This window comes from Uranotaenia lowii, chromosome 2 (assembly GCF_029784155.1).
Source record: "Uranotaenia lowii strain MFRU-FL chromosome 2, ASM2978415v1, whole genome shotgun sequence".
Lineage (NCBI taxonomy): Eukaryota > Metazoa > Arthropoda > Insecta > Diptera > Culicidae > Uranotaenia > Uranotaenia lowii.
In genome coordinates, this window is record NC_073692.1 from 44,500,703 (window position 1) to 44,514,217 (window position 13,515).

A 13,515-nucleotide genomic window follows, 5' to 3' on the forward strand; every position below is an offset into this window, starting at 1 on the left:
TTTTTTTGATGAAAAGTTTCAAAACAACGGTTTTATTATCCTTTTTCTAAAACCTCTCGATGGTCTACTTTTCGACATTCTATTTTAGTTTTCGACACAAAAAGTTTTAGTTTTCGACAAACATATTTCCACCTGCTTTGTTAGCTCAGGAATATGAATACTTGCATAATAGTTTTGCTTGTCTACTTCACGGCGTTTTTTACACCATGGAAACAGTATAAACATTAGACTGAGTCGATTTGAGGTCATTTTTTAATTTCTTAAACCCTGAGGTCTAAAAAGCTTTGTATTGGTCCAAAACTCATCCATGATTTTTTGCAGAATTTTTAAGTAACGTTCACATGAGTAAATTTGAACTTTAAGGTTTGTATGAGAAAAACGCATATTTTGCACTGAAAAATCAACATCTTTTTTGTTTCTTCTGTGGAACCGAGTCAGCTGATGGTTTTTGTGCCAATTTCTAAATTTCCTAAAGGAAACTTTCCGCTGAACAACTTTGTCCCAGACCGTAACTTCGTATTTTATTAGGCAAAAAAGTTATAAGCTGTTTAACAGGGGTATGTCATTTCGCATTGATAAACAATAAATTAAATTGACATCACTGCTGGGTGCCTAGCGAGGTATTACATTACTACTTTTTATGCAATACCTCACGAGTTTCAAGCAGTGGTGTCAATTGAATTTATTGTTTATCAATGCGAAAAGACATACCCCTGTAAAACTGCTATTAACTGTTTGCCAAATAAGATCTGAAGTTACTATCTTCAACAAAGATGTTCAGTGGAAAATTTCCTTTAGGAAATTTATAATTTGGCACGAAAACCAGCAGCTGGCTCGGTCCACAGAAGAAACAAAAATGATGTTGATTTTTCAGTACAAAATATTCAATTTTCCCATACAAATCTAAAAGTTCAAGTTTACTCATGTAAACGTTACTTAAAAATTCTGCAAAAAATCATGGATGAAGATGGGTGTCGAAAAATAGATTATTAGGTGAATTTTCAGCGCTAGTTTTCGACAGCTCAAAAAAGAGTTGAAATTACATGAAATGTTAGCAAAAATATAAAATAAATCAGCGAAAAGATTGATTTTAGAACCTTATCCATCCGTTGATTCCTTTTATGTTGCTTTTAATCGAATAAAAGGGGAGTTTTTCGTGATTCATAATCATTCTTATCTGGTCGATGCGATTGAATTGCACAGGTGATTTAGAACGTTACTTTTGAATCATTGATTTACTACTATTCAACATCTTATTAAGAAGAATTTATATATTCAACGTGTACTAAAGTGGGAGAGAAAAATTAGAAAAATATGAACATAGCTGGCTTAAGCCACCAAATAGAAAGCTTAGCCTTTCATTGAAAATTTGTCGAAAACTAGCTCCTGTCGAAATCTAGAGTATCTACCCTATATAACTTCAGAGCTTCCTTCGAATAGTGGAACGCATGAAAATAGGTCAAAATGGTTTAGAAATTTACCCTTCAGCTTAGTTTAGAATTTTCAATTATCAAAGAACGCGAATCAAGCTGCAAAGAGCATTAAAAGCAAATTTTACGCTAAATCGTGTTTTTGTTTAAAACCAACATAATTATCGGACCATTTTGTGTATATCTAATATTTTGCGATGCCACAAGAGCGCTGATGTGGTCCAGTGGATAGACTGGCGCGAGTCTGGTAACCCAGGCGTACTGGGTTCGATTCCCGGTATCGGCAAGAAAAACTTTTGGGTTCGAATCCCATAAGTTGCCGACAGGTAAGATGTGTTTCATTGCATAAATTAATATATATTTCAGAGGGAATGCATCTGGGGAAAATCTGAAGAGACTATTGCAAGCGGAGTGGATTGCCAACCATTGTAGATCTCTGAAGGTTGGATGCCTTCCCTCGACGAACCATCGGCCGTGGAAGCCTGAGAAGCAATTCGAAGGCCAAGCCACACAGACATAGGCTGGACCTTGCTACCGATGGGGGAACTATACATACATACATACATACATCTAATATTTTGCTCTGCGACGTAGTTTTAAATACCTCCCCGTGGTGCAGAGTGGAAACGTGTCTGCAAGTCCGGCGTATTGCAGATGTACGGCCAAGAGAACTATTTACACCAAACCCACTAGAGGCTGTCGACGGGTCTGCCAAACCCGCGCGGAAGAAGTGGTGCACCCGGGTACTTAGGTACCAGTACTTGGGTGTGTGCGTGGAGGTCCAACACGCTTTCGGGGGGTCATGGCCCTGATATGCGGACGTGACCGGAGGGAGAGCGATCGCCAACTCGTTTTGCGCTTCGGTGGGTATAGACTAAGCTTGCCAGATTGCCCGGTTTTATCCGGGTTTGCCCGGATATTTGATGCAAAATTTCGATAAAGTCCGGTCCGGCCCGGTTGCCCGGATATCGTGAAAAAAGTCCGGATATTGCCCGGATTTTTTCACAATTTTCACAAAGAAACCAAAAAAAAATCAAAGTTTTTGAGTAAGTTTCAGCAAAATCGATTAACGGTATGGAAATTTTCAACGGTTGTTTCAAATAATTTCGCTGACTTACTTTTATAAACCTTTGAATATTTAAGTGTTCCAAAAAGTTTTTGGAAGTCTGCAATTACATTAATAAAATATTAATTTATTTTTTTTTTTGCTTTTATGTATAATTACACCTAAATTTTGCCCGGTTTTTGCCCGGTTTTTGGATTTGAAAAATTGAAATCCATGCCCGGATTTTGCCAGGTTTTTTTGAAAAAATGCCCGGAATTGCTAGGCCCGGATGGGAGTGGAAAAAATTCTGGCAACCTTAGTATAGACCCGATTCGCAAAATGAGTAGATGCGCAAAGTGGTGGCCAATGGTGGGCCGATCACTTAGTGACGTGTTTACACGTCAGTGTCCGAGAGGCACATTCTGCCGGAGGTGTCAGGGTTCGACACGCGTTTCGGGAATTGATGCGCCTGAACCGCGAGTGTGACCTGATGAGGGCGTTCTATAGCTCGATCTGCGCTTCGGGTGGTCAAGCGCCCGACTTGAAGATCGGGTAGTTGCGCTGAGTGGTGACTTAAGTCAACACTACTTGTGAGTTCGGAGGAGTCTGAGTCCTACATGTGGCTTAGGGGGCTTACCCCTCCTACCCGCGTGTTTGAACAGAGAAAGTGTCGTCGACAACTCGCTTTGTGTTTCTGGATCTTGGACTGGATTCACAAAGTTAGTAGTTGCGCTGTATGGGGACCTCATTCACACGATGAGATGTCGGGTCCTAACTCGTCAGAGGAGGGATTGCGCATCGAGTTTTGTTAGAATGAGGTATGCTGATTGAGGATTCGGAAACGAGTATTGCCTTGGAGCGCACTAGCGCGAAATGACCTCCCACTATTGAAGCAAAGTGTGTCAAACAGTTCGAGGTGGGAACAAAGGTCAGTGGCCCCAGGTGGACTTTATGGCGTAGGGGGTACAGTGTTCCTTAGCATTGTATCATGAGTCGTCCAATTGCACCCATGGACCCAGAGTAGCAAACTGGGGGGACGCGGTGGCTCGCCGTGCCTTGGAATGCAATCCGTAAATTGGATTTACCACCTGGGTTAACAACTAATAAAAAAACATCTAATATTTTGCGATGCCACAAAAAGTATACAAACTTAACAAAAACAGTGCAACTATTACGACACTTCCAAAATGGTGAAAGTTTTGAAAAACGATCTGGTTGGGGAAAGTATTCCTAAATGCGCCTACCGGGTTAAATACGCCTGAAGCCGTTTGGAGAAACGAGGAGAAAACATAAACCGGCCGGGCCCACTTTGGAGTAGAGAACACAGAGACGTCAGGAACAAAGAAAGAGAAGAAGCGTGTACCACCAGTAAGTTTGCATTGCACCGAGGAGCACGCTAAAAAGTGCTCCTTGTTGATAAAAGAAGTACACAACCACAAAACATAAGGATCAAATTGTGTTTGGGGATTTTGACATCATAAGCGAAAAAAATTCGGAAATTTCTAAATTTCTAATTTCTACACTTCGAGCGGAATGACAGTGAACGCGGAAAAAATATTCCGCAGTGAAAATCGGGGGAATTGAATTAAACCAATTTTTAAAGGTTTTGAATAAGAATATCAGTTCAGTTTTGAACAATACAAGTATTTCCATTTTCACGTACGCAAGAGGTGTAAATGCACCTTTAGTTGGCAGGAACAGAGTTTTGTTACCTATTGCAACCGAGATTTTTGAAGCATAATTCTCACATTCGCAGTTAAAATCAGCTGGATTCCACGTTCGATTAATTGTATTGTATATTATTTCTTACATGTATGTATGTATGTATGTAGTTGAACCCACCAGTGGCTGATAGGTCTTCCGACCCGAGGCGGTACGGGAAGTCTCGATCGTACATTCAAATATTGTTCATGCTTAACTCATCAACAATAATTGCAGCACTACCAAGGGGTCCGTTACCACTGGCTTGGGACAGGTTTGACTCATCTCACTCCCTTCCAACTGTTCGAAACAAATTAAGAATTCTGAAAAGGTACTTAAGTAACCTACTCATGATTCTAAATTTGCCGAGATACTCCGGCTGGCTTGAACCCACAATCCATTGTATATCAGTTTTCGGATCGTTCGATGCCCTGTCCAACCCCCCCAACATCCCCATTTATAGAGTTAAGCTATTTTGATTGTTGGAATATAATAAAAAAAAAAGTTACACATTACCTCGTACCGTTTTAAAAGGATACTAAAACTTCTTGAATGTAAGGGTACTTATCTTTCTCCCTAAATGGCTTCGTGAATTTTTCCTTTTTCCAACTGGTTCACCTATTCTTTTCGATCATTTTTTCGAATTTCGATCATATCTTCAATCAAATGTACTGATGAACCGATGGCTACAATCCGTTGAGAAGAAACTACGATCCGCCTCTCGAACTGCTAACACTAGTTGACTGCTTGTTGGACTGACCGTGGCGGTTGGCAGTGATTATGGCCCGGAAGAATCCTTCGACACTAATTGGGATTCTTTACTAAGGGTATTCTTCACCGGCATAATGATGATTATTCTTATTATTTTAAAAAATTTCACTTTTGACATTAACTTAAAATTTAACACCTTGAAAAAAAACACGTCATTCTTCAGACGATGACTACTTCGATTTTTTCTATTGTATATTATTTCTTACATTTGGAAAAACACTTATTTTACGGAACGAGAACTTTGAAGTCCTTGCCAGGCAACGCCTACTTCCCAAACCTGTGTGACGAAACCTAATCCGTATCAGGTTTAAATGAATTTTGAATCTGTAAAGCTTTTGAATTATTAAGCATAATCTAGAGCACAACAACTAGTGAAATTTTGAACAAAATAGACCCATTTCCTACCAGGCACTTATGCCACTTTTACCCCGTTACCACTAATCCTTCAACGATGCAGAAGGGTCGTTTGTAATAATTGTGATTAAGAGAGTGAGCTAGCGAGTATTTTACGAGCTTCCGGATGGAATTCAATTACCATTCACGCTGTTTTCCCGACCAGTGTTATGGAGTTACAGTGTGTAGTTTGGAAAGAGAGAATGTTTAGTTGAGGAGGAAGCACGCAGGGTTAACAGTAACTCCATCACTATTATGTCGAATGGCTTCAATTTAAAATGACACAAATTTTTATCACGCACCGTGTCGATCGTGAATGGTAATTCCATAAGAATGGCTTCTGGATGATCGGGAATCGCTCTGAATGAAATATTTTTCATACGCAAATGGAAGTTCAGAAGGAAGGAAGGTATTTCAATTGATGTTAAATTATCTTTCCACTGATCTCTTAGAATGTTTTTTTCACCAAGTAAATATTTTTCAAGTTCTGACACTGAATGACGAGATTTAAAATAAAATATCGAACTTAACCCCTTACCCCATGTTCTAATTTATCTACTTTTCAAAATTATTACAGAAAAATCTATATAAACAAACTTTTAAATCACAAATCCAAAAACATGAAAAATTAACGAGAAACATTGTGCTAAATTCTCAATTTTTAAAATAAAGCAGTTTCAAGTTTTCTATACCTACATATTTTATTAAAAAAAAATACTGTGCACAATAAAACACAAATAAAACAAATATGTTCACTGAAAGCCATCAATATGCTTGAAGTTATTTCGATGCATAGTACATATTGACGATAATTTCAAAATCAATAAACTTCGCAGCCGGCAGTAATAAAGATATCGGATCCGTTGATCCATCTAGTAATTATTTGATTTATTGCTGTGACATTGTAAAGGTCGTTATTTGATTAATGTTGACTGAAAATGAGTTATTATTTGCTCTTGTTTTTGATGAAATCGCCTTTTTAAAGTTCCTAAATTATGATAACTTTATAGAAAATGATGGAAAAGATATAATTTCAGACCACACATATTTCGAACAAACAAGCTCTTGCCACTGTTCTGTGTCGTGGAATCATAACTCACCTGTGTCAGTCAACTTTTACTTTCTTCCAAAGCTCCCTCGTCGTGGGATAACTTATCTGTTGGCATAAAGTAAGGCGATTCTATCTCCAATTTATGACTCATCGAAATGAAATACACTGTACGAATCAACACTTTTACACCTGCACAACAATATCCCACCAAAACTCACTACTGGCAATGTATGAAATCAAAAATGCTGAGTCGATTATTCGCACAACATAAAAACTTCACTCCCCGAATCGTCTGCCGTCTCAAGGAAACAAAAACAGAACGAACCAGCTCACACATTCACACACACTGGAAAATCTGGGAAAGCTTCAAATTTTCATTCTCTTCTCGCCGTGATAGGATTCGTTCTTCTTGCCTGAATGGCTCCTGAGAAACACCCACCTAACCTCAACAACCCGAACAGCGCGCACTTCCTGTCTTGGCCACTTCCGAAAACCGACTGACGAGACCGGGTTCCAAAGTTCAGCTCCAAAGCTCGAGACCGACAGCTGCCAAATTCTCCAAATGGATCGTGTCCTCTGTCTCAACCACGTTTTTCCTTCGATTACCTTGCATAGCTCTAGGAGGAGACAGGCAGGCAGACAGAGAAGAGAAAAACAAATACAAAAACCGAAAAAAAACCTACAGCCAGCGTCTCATGTTTGGATTACACACTTACTTGCGGCATCCATTAGAGGTCCGGTGGGAAGAAGGGACCCAGGAGGAGAGGCGGTAAAATTGTCGGAACCAGTATCCAATTTCCCATCGCGTTCCTTTTTTCTCACTTCTTCGGCTGCGTGGAGTGAGACTCCGTTTCCAGGCGCTCATACACTCACACAGCAAGTGTAAGTGAGATTTTCCCGAAAACGCACTCACCCACTCCAGGCACGGAGAACGATTGCGGGAAAATGTAAGAAGAAACTTCAATGCGTTGACGTTCACAGTGGAATTGGTGCTGGAAAAAGCTTCAGAATGAAAGTCTTTCGTGAATTATACCGCTTTTGATGAACCACTAACTGTTTGTATACTCAAGATACATTTTAATCAAAAGCATTTTTAATATTCAATTTCCAACCAAATTTATTGCACTAAGGTCCTAGGTAGAAAAAGTTGTGGACGCCAGATCTCACACCTTATAAAGGGTGTCGACGATGAAATTGCCACACTATGAAACTTTTTAACCGTTGCGTAGAATTTAATGAAAATTTGGGTGGATTTAGTTCATAATGCATTGTTTACATTCTTCAAGTTTTAAAGTTCTGTGATCAAAATTCGCGGAAATGAAGTCGAAAGAACAGCTCGTGCGTGATAAAATGCGCATTCATCACGAGAACAAGGATCTCTCGCATCGTTCCTGTTTTTCACGGCCAAGGATAAATTCAGCGTTCCGGAGCATGTCCGAACTCTGAAGATGTCCAAATTCGCGAATGAATTCCTGGTATGGCAAGCCATCTGCACGTACGGGAAGCGGAGTGCACCTTTCGTAACCCAGGACACGATGAACGAACAGGTGTACAATAAAGAGTGACTCCATAAAACGCTGCTTCCTCTCCTGAAGGCCCACAACGTCCCAACAATCAATCTGTGCAGAATCTTATGGCCTCATCTAAGGCCAAGATGCGGGCATTTGCGTATGGACTGTAAATAGAATATGAGTAAAATGGTAAAATGAAGTTAAATATTTATTTTTCAATCCCTGAAAATTTGATGGCAATTGGATGAAATCTCGAAAGTGTGTATAGAAGTTTTATCGTGGACACCCTTTATATGAACCGATTTTCATTACTTAAAGATTTCAAGTCCTCAAGATGTTTTAATCGTACAAAATTCATTGCTAAACTTCAGAATTTCGAACTGGATATCATCTTTTTTTCCTAACTATTTGGGACATTGGGACAAAAACAAATTTCAACCTCGATTTTAATCTATTGGCTGAACACAGAACATCATTCAAATATGATGTTTTTTGCCTTTAATTTAAATATGTAGCGTTTTTTAGAGTTTCAGAACGATCAAGAGAAAATATTATTTCAGTTGCTGCAAATGACTATGATGGCTTTTGATTTTTCTCTACTGCTGAATTTCAATGTTTTGAAAAAAATAAATAAATAAAATATGCATTTATTACCATCTATCACTAATCGTACTTCAAAATCCACAGCCTTATGTCTTATGTCTGAGTCCCAAAGAACAATAAAAGTTTACAATTATTCTTATTGTCTTTTTTCATTTTCATTATTGAATAATTTTAACATAAAAACATTAAAATGATTTAAAAAAACATAAAGTGGTTGGGCCTACCATGGAGAAGAGAACACAGAGACATCTAGATTACAGAAACAGAAAGAAACGTGGACCACAAGTACACGGAAAATAATAAAAAGGTAAAATTTACCGAGATAGCAAGGTGAACGCTCGTGTAAGCCAAAAAGGTAACATTTACCTCTTCGAGGTGAAACTCACTTCACAGCGAGGTAAAATTTACCTGAATCGAGGTTGGAAAAATGGTACAATTTGTGGTAGATATAGGTGAAACAACAATAATATCAAGAAAAATGTTTATAACATTTAGTAATTACATTTAGTAATTCAGTTTCTTTGGCAACCCGGAAAATGTTTTATCAGTGGGCTGTTGAATGAATTCATTGTGGAACATTGAACGAAACCAATTCATTCATGCAGCTTTGAATGTATGAGTGTAGGAAGCCGGATGCAATCGAATGAAAAATTAACAGATTCTTTTGGCGTCTTTTGAGGAATAAAGTTGTGCTGTGAGTGAGTGCAAAAACAAAAATGAAATAAAACCAATTCACCACACAATTCACCGAGAAAAAAGGTGAATCCAAAAAAGGTAAATCGGTAAGATTAGCGAGGTGAAGTTCACCTGAATTGATCGAATAAAAAAGTATAATACACCTAGAAAAAAAGGTAAAACCAAATAAGTTAAAACTTACCTCGTAGCGACCCGATCAGAAGAGAAAAACTAAATTATATCAAGATGAGATATTTTGATATTCAATTTTTTCCTATCTGGTTGAGTTATAATTTAGTACTCGTAGGATGTTAAAATATCTCAAATTATATCAAAAAATCTATACGATCATAGCTAAATTATATCAGTTCTTGATATGCTCCTATCAAGATTATATCTCGTTCAGATAGCATAGTTTGATATTGGACAGAACAAATTATATCAAAATTATAACTTATCAAGATATGAGTGCTTCGAGAAAATTTTCTAGTGGAAGGTCAATAAACCACATTATTTGATAAAACCATGCCCCATTTTTGGTTTCCCAAAAGTTTGATTCAACTTTATGAATCTGTTGAGCGAAACTCGTTAATGTAAGGTTTGAGCCGTTGACTTCGATGTCCGTGTTTCAGAAAAAGTTGAACGTATATCAAAATAAGATATAATCATTTTATTTTAGCTCAATCCGAAAAAAATCTTGATCAATGAATATGAGCTCAACCCCATTCAAGCTTGTCAATCAGAATAAGATATAATTCAGATTGAAGAAACTTAAAATCGAAAATTTGGAATACTTAATTATAACTGAATCATATGTAAATATCTTGGTGAGATACGTTTGAGTTATTATTTTAATATGCTCTCCTGATCGGGGAAGTGAAGTTGACCTGGATTGAGCTAAACAAAACGGTACAATTCATCTCGAAAAAAAGTAACTATTTGCGAATTCATTTATTGAGGTTGAGCTGTTTTGTCGTTCAGAAGAGAAGTTTTGTTTCGTGCTAATATGAGAAAATTGGAACAGAATGGTAAGTGTTTTTTTAGATATCATTTTTAGTTGTGCTGGTTCTCGTCATAATACTTTGCTTTTGTTTCAGATCGGCCCAACTTCGAGATGTATTTCACGTCATCCTCCAGATATCATTCCGGAAAAGCCGGACCTGACCGGATTAGTCGTACGGAGAAGGGCATGAATGCGTTAACGCAGTGCAGGAGAATTCAGTGGCCATTATGGCGCGGCAGAACGCGAAGCCGAATTGCCACAAGCCTGGCGAAAAAAGGACCTACCTCATTATTTTTTTTAAACACCGTGATACATTTCAAAAATAAATATAATGAAAAGCCCCTGTTTATTTTAAATAAATATGAATTTTTCAATGCATTTTATTTCCATTTTTATTGAAGAAACCAACCAAACCTACTAGAATTTTTTTTTTAAATCAGTGAATGGGAAAACGCTATTTTGCAAGGTGAATGCGAAAAAGGTAAAAATTAACTTTTTGCTAGGTGAATTGAACAAAATGTAAAATTTACCTTATTGCTAGGTGAATGAAAAAAGGTAAAATTTACCTCGAAAGAGGGGTGGAAAAAAATCACCTCGCAAAAAGGTAAATTTTACCATTTATTTATTTTCCGTGTACCATACGTTTCAAAGAATTATACATTTTTTTTTACTTCCTATGAACTTTTTTACTAAAGGTACATATAAGCATACATAAATAGATTGTACGCCCTCTGTACTACCTAATAGTTCGAGTCTTTGATAACGTAAACTTCAAAAAAGGTAAAAAGATATCAAAGTAACCGTTGTTTGAATTCGTTTTATTAGCATAAATTTCAAGTAGTCATTCAACCAAAATGGACCGCAAAAACTGTGCAGTTGTTGGATGTTTTGCTTCCAGATCCGGAATAGCAAATAAAACATTTTTTTGTGCATCTGGTTAAAGCAGGGAGGTGTTCTATATTTAAAATTGATAAGATTCGGTTACATTGAATGATCTCTAACATTTCAGGTTATTTGAGTGCTGGAAAAAGTTTAGCGGCAATCCAGACATGAAGCCCCACCACTTAATCTGCGAGAATTTCTCAATGGATGATGTTATTAATAAATCCAACCATTCCCACGGATAAGTGGTTTTTTTGTACGTAGAAACATACTGAGCAATCATTTTAGGATTTTTTCCAAATGCGTAACCAGCACTTAATGGCCCGGAGATTTTTGAAAACGTATTCAAAACTACAGATTTTTCACCATTTTCACCAGATGCTAGTGATATTCCTTGCTAAGTCGAAAGCTACCATGGCAAGATATTTTCGAAAATTCTAACGTTTTGAATGTATCCTTATTTCCTTGAAAACCACTCACTTAGAACGATACACAGTATGTACCTGAAAGGTTTTCCCTGATATCAATGTTTTTTTTACAAAGTTTAGAAATTAAACTTTTTTTCGCGTGTGCTGAATTTTGAGAGCCCCAGAAGGCCCACTATGATAAATTATAAATGTTCTGTTTAAAGCAACGCAAAACAAATTTAGGCTTTCTTTTTGCTACTATAACTATAGGAGAAACTATAATAAACGGGTGGGAGGGAATTGAAGGACAACTTTTCTTTTTTTAATTTATTACTCTTTCCTGTTAATTCAATGCAGACTGCTCCTTAAAAAAGAACTTAAATTGTATATATTTATATCAAAATCAATTTCTTTCTTAGTGTTAATTGCAATATTTCCTGAACAAACTTTGCTGTACCATTTGATTGCTTGCTTAGCAAAACGACCAAACTAACCACTCCACTAAACCAAAGAGTTACTCAAGTAGGTACAAAAAGGTTAACAACTTAAACACCACCACGCTGAGTGGTTTATCATGCAAATAAACAGACAACACATATGTTTCGGTAATCTTGGAAGGAGGTACTTGTTTGCCAAGAATGAGTACCATCAACTGAACAAAAGAAAATGGAATGAAAACATTATTGCAACTGGAAAAACGAATTATATACCATGCGTTTCCACCTCAGCAATTCCATTCAATTTGTGAGGTGAGCATGAGATGAGGTGAACTCACATTTGAGAGAGAAAAGAGACCAAGATTAAAAAGAGCTTTTCAAATGGAAAAAAATAATCCAAAGCTTGACACAGCTTTTAAGACAAATTGAAACGATTAGGTTTACATAAGTTGCATACAGGTTGCAGCACAGTTCTACATTTCAAACGAAATCACTTAAGTCAGTTTTGTGATTTTTGTCATTTTTGATTTTTTTTGTAATTTTTGTAAGTTATGTAATTTTTGTCATATTTGTCATTTTTGTCATTTTTGTCATTGTTGTCATTTTTGTTCATTTTTGTCCTTTTTGTCATTTTTTTTATTTTTGTCATTTTTGTGATTTTTGTCATTTTTGTCATTTTTGTCATTTCTGCAATTTTTGTCTTTTTTGTCATTTTTGTCATTTTTGTCATTTTCGTATTTTTTGTCATTTTTGTCATTTTCGCCATTTTTGTCATTTCTGTCACTTTTGTCATTTTTGTCATTTTTGTCATTTTTGTCAATTTGGTCATTTTTGTCATTTTTGTCATTTTTGTCATTTTTGTCATTTTTGTAATTTTTGTAATTTTGTGTAATTTTTGTAATTTTTGTAATTTTTGTAATTTTTGTAATTTTTGAAATTTTTGAAATTTTTGTAATTTTTGAAATTTTTGTAATTTTTGTATTTTTTGTAATTTTTTGTTATTTTGTCATTTTTGTCACTTTAGTCATTTTTGTCACTCTAGTCATTTTTGTCACTTTTGTGATTTTTGTCATTTCTGTCACTTTTGTCATTTTTGTCATTTTTGTCATATTTGTCATTTTTGTCATTTCTATCATTTTTGTCATTTTTGTCATTTTTGTCAATTTCGTCATTTTTGTCATTTTTGTCATTTTTGTCATTTTTGTCATTTTTGTCATTTTTGTCATTTTTGTCATTTTTTGTCATTTTTGTCATTTTTGTCATTTTGGTCATTTTTGTCATTTTTGTCATTTTTGTCATTTTTGTCATTTTTGTCATTTTTGTCAATTTTGTCATTTTTGTCATTTTTGTCATTTTTGTCATTTTTGTCATTTTTGTCATTTTTGTCATTTTTTGTCATTTTTGTTATTTTTGTCATTTTTGTCATTTTTGTCATTTTTGTCATTTTTGTCATTTTTGTCATTTTTGTCATTTTTGTCATTTTTGTAATTTCTGTCACTTTTGCCATTTTTGTCATTTTTGTCATTTTTGTCATTTTTGTCATATTGGTCATTTTTGTCATTTTTGTCATTTTTGTCATTTTTGTCGTCATTTTTGTCATTTTTGT

At 36.0% G+C, this 13,515-nt stretch overlaps 1 protein-coding gene across 1 annotated transcript in view; it reads right to left on the bottom strand.

Annotated features, from left to right (window-relative positions):
- Positions 1-7,223, bottom strand: part of LOC129745444 (P protein-like) — a 70,381-nt gene extending 63,158 nt beyond the window's left edge. The window contains exons 1-2 of the mRNA XM_055738528.1: positions 7,108-7,223; positions 6,441-7,008 (exon numbers count right to left, since the gene is read on the bottom strand). The gene's annotated coding sequence lies outside the window, so the exon portion shown is untranslated. The remainder of the gene's footprint in view (positions 1-6,440; positions 7,009-7,107) is intronic.
- Positions 7,224-13,515: the final 6,292 nt, after the last annotated feature.